The sequence below is a fragment of the Malaclemys terrapin genome, chromosome 11 (genome assembly GCF_027887155.1).
Source record: "Malaclemys terrapin pileata isolate rMalTer1 chromosome 11, rMalTer1.hap1, whole genome shotgun sequence".
In the NCBI taxonomy this organism is placed as follows: Eukaryota; Metazoa; Chordata; order Testudines; family Emydidae; genus Malaclemys; species Malaclemys terrapin.
In genome coordinates, this window is record NC_071515.1 from 29,856,562 (window position 1) to 29,866,541 (window position 9,980).

At 42.2% G+C, this 9,980-nt stretch overlaps 1 protein-coding gene across 2 annotated transcripts in view; it reads left to right on the forward strand.

Moving 5' to 3' along the window:
- The window catches only part of COL5A2 (collagen type V alpha 2 chain), a 179,531-nt gene that overhangs the window by 12,620 nt on the left and 156,931 nt on the right, over positions 1-9,980 (forward strand). The gene's annotated exons all lie outside the window — the stretch shown is intronic.

The following is a 9,980-nucleotide window of genomic DNA, read 5'->3' on the forward strand; positions in this document are numbered from 1 at the left end:
TCCTGGGGCACAGTAAGTGTTGTTGAAAGAAGGAACTGAAACATTACTACCTCCTGTAGGCAATGATATATAATTAAGGATCGTCAGATACAGTACATCCTGTCTTTAATGTTCATTGCTATTTTAAGGAAAGGAATTTACACTGAATTATGAATTGTTAAAGTGAAATCAAAACCAATCCATGTGTGCTCCTTTCACTAATTTATTACATGCTCTTTCTATGCCTTTGTATTTAGCCTTACTTTCTAAAAGATTAGGCTCCTGAATGGAAAGATACTCATCCAGGAAATGTCCAACACTGACCGGGCAGCCTCACTAGTAGCCTATCAGAGGATGTGAATGTTCCTGAAGCCCTTTTCCCCGCAAGCTTCTACCTACTGATTGACTCATTTCCAGTGAAATGTACAGTAACTTCTCGCTTAATGCTGTAGTTATGTTCCTGAAAAATGCGACTTTAAGTGAAATGATGTTAAGCGAATCCAATTTCCCCATAAGAATTAATGTAAATGGGGGGGTTAGGTTCCAGGGAATTTTTCTTCACCAGACAAAATACACACAGTATAAGTTTTAAACAAACAATTTAATACTGTACACAGCGATGATGATTGTGAAGGTTGGTTGAGGTGGTGAAGTCAGAGGGTGGAAGAGGGTGGGATATTTCCCAGGGAATGCCTTACTGCTAAATGATGAACTAGCTTTTGGCTGAGCCCTCCAGGGTTAACCCATTATTGTTAATGTAGCCTCACATTCTACAAGGCAGCATGAATGGAGGGAGGGGAGACAGCATGGCAGACAGAGACAGAGACACATACCCTGTGTGAGAGAGAGAGATGCGCATTGCCCCTTTAAGTAGGCTGACCCCATTCTAAGTACATTGCTTGGTTAAGTAGATCAGCAAATTGAGACAGCAGCTGCTCCCAGGAAGCTCCCTCTGTCCCGAGCCCTGTCATGTTCACTCTCCCCCCCCGGAGATGGGGTAAGTGGGGTGCAGGAGCAGGGGAGAGGGGAACACCCTGACATTAGCCTGCCTCTCTCCCCCATCAACCCCCACCCCGCACAGCAAGCAGGAGGCTCCCTGGAGTAGCTCCAAGGCAGAGGGCAGGAGCAGCACATGGCAGTGAGGGGAGGGACAGCTGAACTGCTGGCAATTGATAGCCTGCTGGGCGGCTGCCACACAGGGAACTTAGGGGAGCAGGGAGCTGATAGGGGGGCTGCCGGTCCACCCTGGTTCCAAGCCCCCACCAGCTGGCTCCAACTGGCTGCTCTTCCTGCAAGCAGTGGACAAAGCAGGCAGCTGCCAAACGACTAAGGGAGCATTGTACAACTTTAAACAAGCATGTTCTCTAATTGATCAGCAATGTAACAACGAAACAACGTTCATTGGGATGACTTTAAGTGAGGAGTTACTGTACTTGTAAGAGGCCATGCTTGTGGAAGGAGAGGTGATCTCTTGGATACCTTGGGCCAATCCCATGCAGATCTTTGAATATAAAAATGGAAACCTTTTATTGAGTACTGTGTTCAATAGGGAGCCAGTGCAGAGGCCCAAAGCACTGAGGAGATACAGTCATAGTGGCTAATGTTGCTTAGAAGAGTGGCTTCTGTGTTCTGTACTAGCTGAAGCTTTTCTAGGCTCAGCCTTTAGGCTTCCAAGCTTTAGGCTTAATTTCTACATACAAGGATAATTTATTATATTTTTATAAATTTTCACCATGTGTTCATCTGGGATATCTGAGACTCAAGTTTTTGGAAATGATTGTAGATCTCTCCAAGAAACTGAGGGTACATGAGGGAGGAGGGTCCCAGAGCCTGAGCCTGAACATCTACCCTGCATTTTTTTGGCCCTGCAGCCAGAGCCCCACGAGGCCGAGTCAGCTCACACAGGCCAGCTGCAGGTGTTTTATTGCAGTGTGGACATACTCCTTGAGCTAGACTCATAAATTGTATTACAGCCCTTTTGCATCCCCTGAAAGAGATTCTAATCCTTACCTTCAGTCACAGAGTGTAATAGTGTTTGTGTGTTATGGCAGTGGTTCTCAAATTAGGGCTGCCACTTGTTCAGGGAAAGCCCCTGGTGGGCCGGGTCGGTTTGTTTACCTGCCGCGTCCGCAGGTGCGGCCGATCACGGCTCCCACTGGCCGCAGTTCGCCACTCCGGGCCAGTGGGGGCTGCAGGAAGGGTGGCCAGCAAGTCCTTCGGCCCACGCCGCTTTCTGCAGCCCTATTGGCCTGGAGTAGCGAACCGCGGCCAGTGGGAGCCGTGATCGGCCGAATATGCAGAGGCAGCAGGTAAACAAACCGGCCCGGCCCACCAGGGACTTTCCCTGAACAAGCGACAGCCCTCGTTTGAGAACCACTGTGTTATGGGATTATAAACTATAGTGAAGTCATTTTAAAGGGGAAAGACACTGCAGACTTCACCCCCTCCTTCAGTTTTACAACACCAGTGTCTGATGGGAATATGGTAGATGTAGTAATAATATTTGATTGTTAATAAAGCATTTGACAAAGTCTCATGTAATTTTAGACTCAAAATTGTTGGCTTGGATATGAACACTGTTCATGGGTTGAGAAGTGGCTAAGCAACTGGATTAAAGATTAACAATCCTGTACTTAGTTGGGGGAGGTGTCTAGTGTGTGTAACATCACAGGGACCTCTCTTAGATCCAATTTTGTGGAGAGCCTTCAGTAATGACCTAGAAGAAGAGAGAAACAGCATGTTAATGCAATTCACAGATGATACTAAAGAGGGAGCTGTTGTAAATGATCGAAATATGGGCAGAAAATAATAAGATCAGAATCAATTTAGAAAATTGCAAGCTGTTATAATCCAGATGGGGAAAAATAACCTGAAACATGTGTCAGCATGTGAGAGAAATGCTGAAAGACGCTTGCGCATGCTAATGGACAGAAAATTAGATCTGAGTTGGCATTGCAATATGGAAGCAAAAGAGAGTAAAACTATGGCTCCTATCCTGCTCTCTGCTGCATGGCACAGAGTGGAAACAAACATGGTTAACGTGCTCAAATTGGACAGAAAACAATAGGGTAGAGGAGCTCAGTCTTCCGTCTGTCCTTGAGTCAGCAGAAGCCCTTCTGCCCACCTAGTATGTGGAAATGTTGGGGACATGGCCTGCTGGAAATGGAGAGAAATTGATGTATACTGTCCTAGCCAGCCATGGATTTTGCAGCATTATCTTCCTATCCATCCTATCCTTACACATGCACACATTCACCAGACTGAGTACCAGGGCAGATTTGTACTTCCATCTGGGAAGAGGAGCCATGACTAAGCATAGAAGGGTAATGTGATGACTGGTGTGTATGTGTAGCCTTCCTGCTTTTGCTTCCTGTACCTGTTCCTGTTTGTTTCCTGGTTCCTGCTCCCTGAATGCAATGTTCCAGTTCCCATTCCTTTGTGTATATCTACATAGTATTGGGGGTGTGCAGTTACTCAGGGCCTGCTACTACATACCTGCCATTTGGGCTGTTATGTTTTGTTCCGACTGTTGCTGACTTAACTGGTTCATGGTTATTACATGTTTTGATTAACCATCTACTTGCGTTTCTTGCTTAGATTTCCTTGTGTTTTGGGATAGTTCTGGGGTGCATCAGAGCATAATAGTCAAGAACTTCTTATTGATTTGTGGGATATGAGATGGGGCCTGTGTTTCCCCAGGATCCTCAGTGTGTGATTGAGAGGGTATGCCCAAATATGACTCCTCTGTGGCACTTAGGACCCACAATGGTTTGTATTTTCCATTGTTTAAAAAAAGCCACAGGCATTGAGTATTGTTTTTTCCTGTCCTATTGATTTCCATGAAAGTGGGTAAACCAACCCCCTGAAATAATAAGTAATAAAAACTCCAACCTTTACATTGTCTTTCCCACACTGAATAATGTATCAGCGTTCTAAAGGAAGGCTGAAATATAAGTTGATGCTTCTCAACTAGGTGACCCTCTTATAAACAAGCCAAGGCATCCCAAAGGTAGGAGTTGTGTAAAGTTCAGTCTTTTCCTGCAGCACTCACAGCCATGGAGCAGGCATGTCGAATGGAGGAACAGCCAAACCAAACTGATATATTAAGTCTTACTTGGGGCCTACTAGCGTTGACAATGTCCCTTTAGGAATGTGAGGCCTTAAAATAACATTTCTGCTGAGTCTCTCACGTAATGAAATTAAAGCATAATGCATATGCCTCACATCTCATGAGACATATGTTTTCTGATTTGTTGGCTACAATATATTGGATTAAATCCTCTTTAAACCACTACCTGCATTAGTTGGAAAGTGCGGGGTGGCTGCACAATGAAAGCCACTTCTGGAGACATTATGGTTGAGGCTTTTCTATTCCTAGTATTAAAATCATAGTACTACGATGTATTTTATTATGGCATTAAGTACAGAATAGTCTCACATTTTTGCCACTGAAGTCCCATACAATATTTTACCTGCTAAAATGTTTTATTTTAAAGAAATAGAAATAAAGTGATAGTGTTGTGCTTTTAACTTCATGTTGCACATATTAAAAAGATGTAACATGCAATATTAAAAGATGTAAAGGAACGTCACCTCCCAAATTTGTCAGTTTACAATTTCCTAACATCATCAGTGCCCTTTGGTTTGGGCTTCCAAGTCATCAACATTAAATTCTTCAGGGGAAATCAGAGATATTTCTGCAGGATGTTACAACTTAGACCAGTGCAGTGAAGTTTGGTTTTAATCTGAAGGAAAAAGCCCCTGAATTCTCCATGGATTACAATATTCTATAGCCAGAGAATATTTGGAAAGATTTTTTTTAAAGGTAATACCGTGTCTTAATGGGGCCTGCCGGGGAATTACTTTTTAAGACAAATGCATCTCACTGGTGAAAATGATGGAGGATGATTTCCAGATGTTTAAATGCTTGTTTTGGCAAAAGTCACAGAATATTGAAACGTGTTGGCAAAAAAAGGAAGAAAGGAAGTGAAGCACTGATGTAAGAGACATCAAGCATTGGGACAGGCAAAGCACGCAGAACATGGAAAATGGAGACATGTGGGAGAAAAAAGAGCCAACAAATTAGTATGGGTACTCTGATAACACTGAATGTTAAAACCTGTATTTCATAACTTACAGCGTCACTCTGTAAAAACATTCAAATCACTACTGTGATGATGAGCGTATTTTCTTGTTACAACTTTTTCATGCTTTCAACTGAAAAGGTGGGTGTGGCAGTTTAAAAAAATTGAGCTAAACTTGCATGTTGTAGGTATTGTATGTGATGTTTTGATTCTGTTTGATTTTATGCCCTTGGGGTAAGGGATAGTATCTTTGTGTGAGTTTGTATAATGCCTAACACAGTGTATCCATGATTCTGATTGAAGTCTTTGGGTGATATAGTAATATACATATTAAGAAGTAACAATAATAATGTAATACTTTTGTTTGTTGGAGTGGGTATATCCTGCAGGCAGCAGCTGAACCTCAGAAATAATTCAGTCTGAGGTTACCATAGTAAACCAACTTTTACTGATGATAGGCGCAGCTCCCAAGAGGAGCTACATCAGAACAAACACTTTCCAACATCCAGCTGCCTATACACTCAGTCAAACAGAACTTGAGATTGTTTGTAATAGTGCTATCTGTTGACTGCCAAGAATATTGCAGCATACATCACCTTATGTCTTACTCTCGAATTTAATGATCTGTTTGATTATCTGAACCCAATTCTTATTGCCAGCAGAAAGATCTACTTGGCCATCTAAGACCCAGTCCAAATCCCAGTGAAACAGTCTCCAGTTGACTTCTGTGAGGAGGTAGACTGAGGCATTAACCCATGATCCAGCACAGCATTTAAATGCAAGGTTAACTTCCATGCTGGACAGAGTCCTCAGTTTGTTTGTTTGTAATTTGCAGAATTCTTGTGTTCATCATTGTATTCTAAAATGTACAATATGAAAAGTGGAAGTAGATTTTAAGTGCTGAGGGTGAGAATTAGAGCAGAAGCATAAAATGGCAAAAAAAGGAATAAGGGGAGAAATCAGACGTGAGCTTTAGTAATTTCTTATTTATTAATGGATTTTTCAAAGATAAAAAATGAACCAGATTTTATGCTTAATGTACTTGACTAAGTACCTGCCCAGCCTACCTGCAGTTAGGAGTCAGGAGGAAGATCACAGCAGTAAGCTCTATTGATTGAGAGGAAATATGAGGGCCTTGGAATTTTGTGAGCTTGCTGGCTAGTTTTTTAACTTTGGAATAATGGAAAAAACAACCAGTTGTTTTTTTCATTGTTTTTAAAGATGCAGACCAAGCCATCAGCGATAGTATACAAATAACCCAGCTATAAATAGCTGTTATTCCATAATGGATAGTAAATTACACATCTAAAAAAAAATACATGGCATATTCTGTAATTTGCCAAATAAACAAAAACATTTATTCAGAATTAGTAAATGGGGGAAAAATCCCATGTAATGTATAATTTGGAGCTTCAGGCTCACCACATTAACTGCCTGCTGCACTGAAGTCTCTTACAATCTTGAAATTGAACTTGCGTAAAATTTCCTTATCAAAAGAGAAGTTTTAAAATGGAGTCAGTATGACAGAGAACAATATATTCTAATTAAGAATCAGAACTCAAATACATTCATAAACCAGAGAAGTTATATATGTGCAATAGATAATGAATGGCAGGTGTACTTTTATTATCTCTAGTTCATAAGTGAGGTGGGGGAAACAAAGAGCTCATGAATGCCTAAAATATGTGTATACAGTAAAAATTAGGGTCATATTGAATTGTAGAACTTGAAGAAAAGTCCTACTAAATTATCTAATTGATTTCGCTGGCAATGCATGATTGTTTCTTACAGTTCAAGAAATCTCGCTAGCTTGGACAGCTCAACTAAGATTTGAACCTGGGGCCTACCTCCTGTGGGAGAGACATATGCCTAGACCAAAGAGCCACCTCTTTGATCACTGAGAGGTTTCCTTTGAAATCCATAAGGATCTCTATTTGTTGGGCTTGAATTCAGAATGCAGTGCTGGTTTGAAAGTCTAGAACTTTTGCTCCTTCATATGCATACCACATTGCATCAAATCCTGTAGATTTTTTTTCAACTAGTAATGTCTGACGCTAAATCTCCTCAGACTTCTCATATTTGCCCCCATTGAAAACTGTCTGTAATGTAAGACATTTTCATGGAGGATTTTAAACCCTGTGGGTAAGCAAGTGAGGAAGGATCACGAGTATCCCATTGCCACCAATTGTAAACTGTTCATACCATGGAATTTTTCATTAGTATGTTTCTACTGTTTTTAAAACTTTGAAATTGTTAAAAAGTGGGGATAAGCAGCAGTTATTTCTTTGTGGTTTTGTTCCACTGTGTTCAATCTGTTTCTTTGAGGCTAGTGTTGGTTTCCTAGGAAACAGCTGCAGCATGGAATTTTGTCTGTTTTACAGACACTGTCTGAGATGTACATACTTTGTGTGATACATGCTTGAATGCGATGCACTGAGAAAGTAAATGCTTGATGATTTAGGCCCCAGTTCAGCAAGGTACTTAAGAGCTGAATTTTAAGCACATGAATAGCTCCACTGACTTCAGTGGGAATACACATGCTTAAAGTTACACATGTGCTTAATTACCTTACTGAATGAATACTTAGTGTGCTTTTTCTTGTTGTGGTTTTTAATTTTTTCCAATATAACACTGAACATTCAGGAAGCTATTCTTGTGGAAAAATATTTGGTTAGGAAAAATGGCATAGCAGTGAGTTAATTTAGTTACAGTGGGTTAGGTAGTTCTGATTGTGCTGTGATGTTTCTACTAACCATGTTGAAATAATAGAATGTAAGTATATGCAGAGATTATTAACTACTATAGCATATAAGTAGAATGTTAAATATATATTATTTTTGAATATTAGAACTGTGCACATTTTTCATAATAAAACCCCAAACAAGGCAACACTATCCTGGATGTGAGTTTTGTTAGAAATCGAAAATCAGACGTGAAAATCAGTTCAAGTTCATGTGATTTTGAATTAAGCAGGACCCAGTGCTGAGTAACTGTGGTGGAGTTTCACTTAGAGTTTTGTAGTTTGTTCAGATCTGAAACTCAAAGAAAAATTCAAGGGATATGAACTCCCATGAATCAAAAGTGAATGAAGGTTTGCACAGTACTAAAGAAAAGACATGTACTGAGTACTGAAGATGAACTAGTTGACAAATACTTGAAGTGCCTACATAGGGAAAGCCGAGGTTCAGATTTGGTTCTATCTACAGCTAGGTGTACCTGCAATGAAACTGCAATGAGATATTCAAAATGTTCATCATCATCAGCTATAGTGCAGCCCAGAAGAACATGTGTTTCATGAGCCCATCCCTGGAGTGCAGATAGCAGGAGAATGCTGGCTGCCCTGGGAAAGATACTGGTCTCTTCAGGTATGTCTACACTACATTGTAAACCTTGGTCTGTGGGACCTGGGCTTTTGGACTTGGAGTTTCCAGGCCCCTGCGTGAGTATCCACAGTTGTTGGACTTGGGTCTTACAGCCATGCTAATGCATCCATACTGCACTACACAGACCTTCTGACTTGGGTCTGCGGCTTGACCTGTGTCCACTCTGTAAAATTACAGGGTGTAGACCTGAGTCACAGTGGGTTTGGGCTCTGACCCATCTCCCAGCAGGGTGCTAGGACCCTGGGTTCTGAGTGTTTGCTGATCCGTATCAGACTGATTTGTGTGGGATGGAAACTGGGCTTGGACTCAGACCTGAGTCAGAGCCTGGGCTTACTGTGCTGTGTAGACATACCCTCAGACCATACCATACCCTAGGTTGTCTAGGCCCACTATTAGAGCACTGAGGACTTATTCAAAGCCATTGTTTTCAGTGGGCTTTGCATCGGACCTTGAAAGAAAAAGCCTTTTCTAATGTGAAAAGCATTCTCCTGCCTGCCCACCTTCTAGGGCAGGAATCACAATATGATGAATTTATGACAGAAATATCGTTACACAATGTTGCAACTCAACCTCCAAATACAGTTTTATGTAGAGGGCTAGATTCTGTCACCCTTACTTGTGTTCGCACCTTACTGTATGAGAAGTCTCATTTATTTCACTGAGACTACTTGGAGAGCCTGATACTACTTGATGTGAGTACAGATAGCAGATTCTGACTTAGGCTACTAAACTCTTCCAAGCTTGCTTGCTTCATCTGTAAAATGCCTAGACGTGTGAAAAATCACACTCTGATAGATCTATTGATTTTAGCTAAAGGTATGGTGTGCCTGTAAGGTGAAAGATAAATTGTATTAACTAAGGTATAAGCATGACACAAGTTGTTGTCACAGGGTGGCTGACCCCTGTGAATGAAGTAGGGCCATCTCTCCTGTGCCAGGACTTGTGCTCCTGGGATGGGGTGGGGGACGGGATGGGGATGGGATGGACGGACAGCACCTCAGGGCTATAAAAGGACAGGAAGAGACCCAGTGTGTTGGAAGGGACCCAGTGAGAGGGAGAGACCCAGTGAGAAAGAGCCTTGATGGAGAGGTGTCCCAGTGAGTCAGAGCAGACTGGTTCGTTCAGGAAGGGCAGGTGAGAGCTGCCAGAGACCAGGGGAGTGGTGGACTTCTAAAAGGAAGCAAAAGATAGTTCCTGGGAGAAGGCTGAAGGCAGAGAGCAGCAAGAGGAGTTTGTTGGCTGACTTCCACAAGCCAGAGAGCCAGGGCTGGAGAAGGCCGAAGCAGAAGGAGCAGCAGAGGGAGTTGCCTGCGGACAACTCCCTCTGCAGTTGGAACAAAGGCTGTAGGGGACTGAAGGCAGGGGATCAGTGGGTGAGCGTGTTCACTGAAATCTCCAGGGCTGGAGAGCTTGATTGAGAGGAGGGAAAATAAGGGCTGCTCCCCTGGCAAGGATACTCCCGGAAGAAAGGCTGTGGGGGTTCTTCTGAGGAGAGCAGGTTTTCACTCCAGTTGAAAGGGCTAGGGTGGCTGTT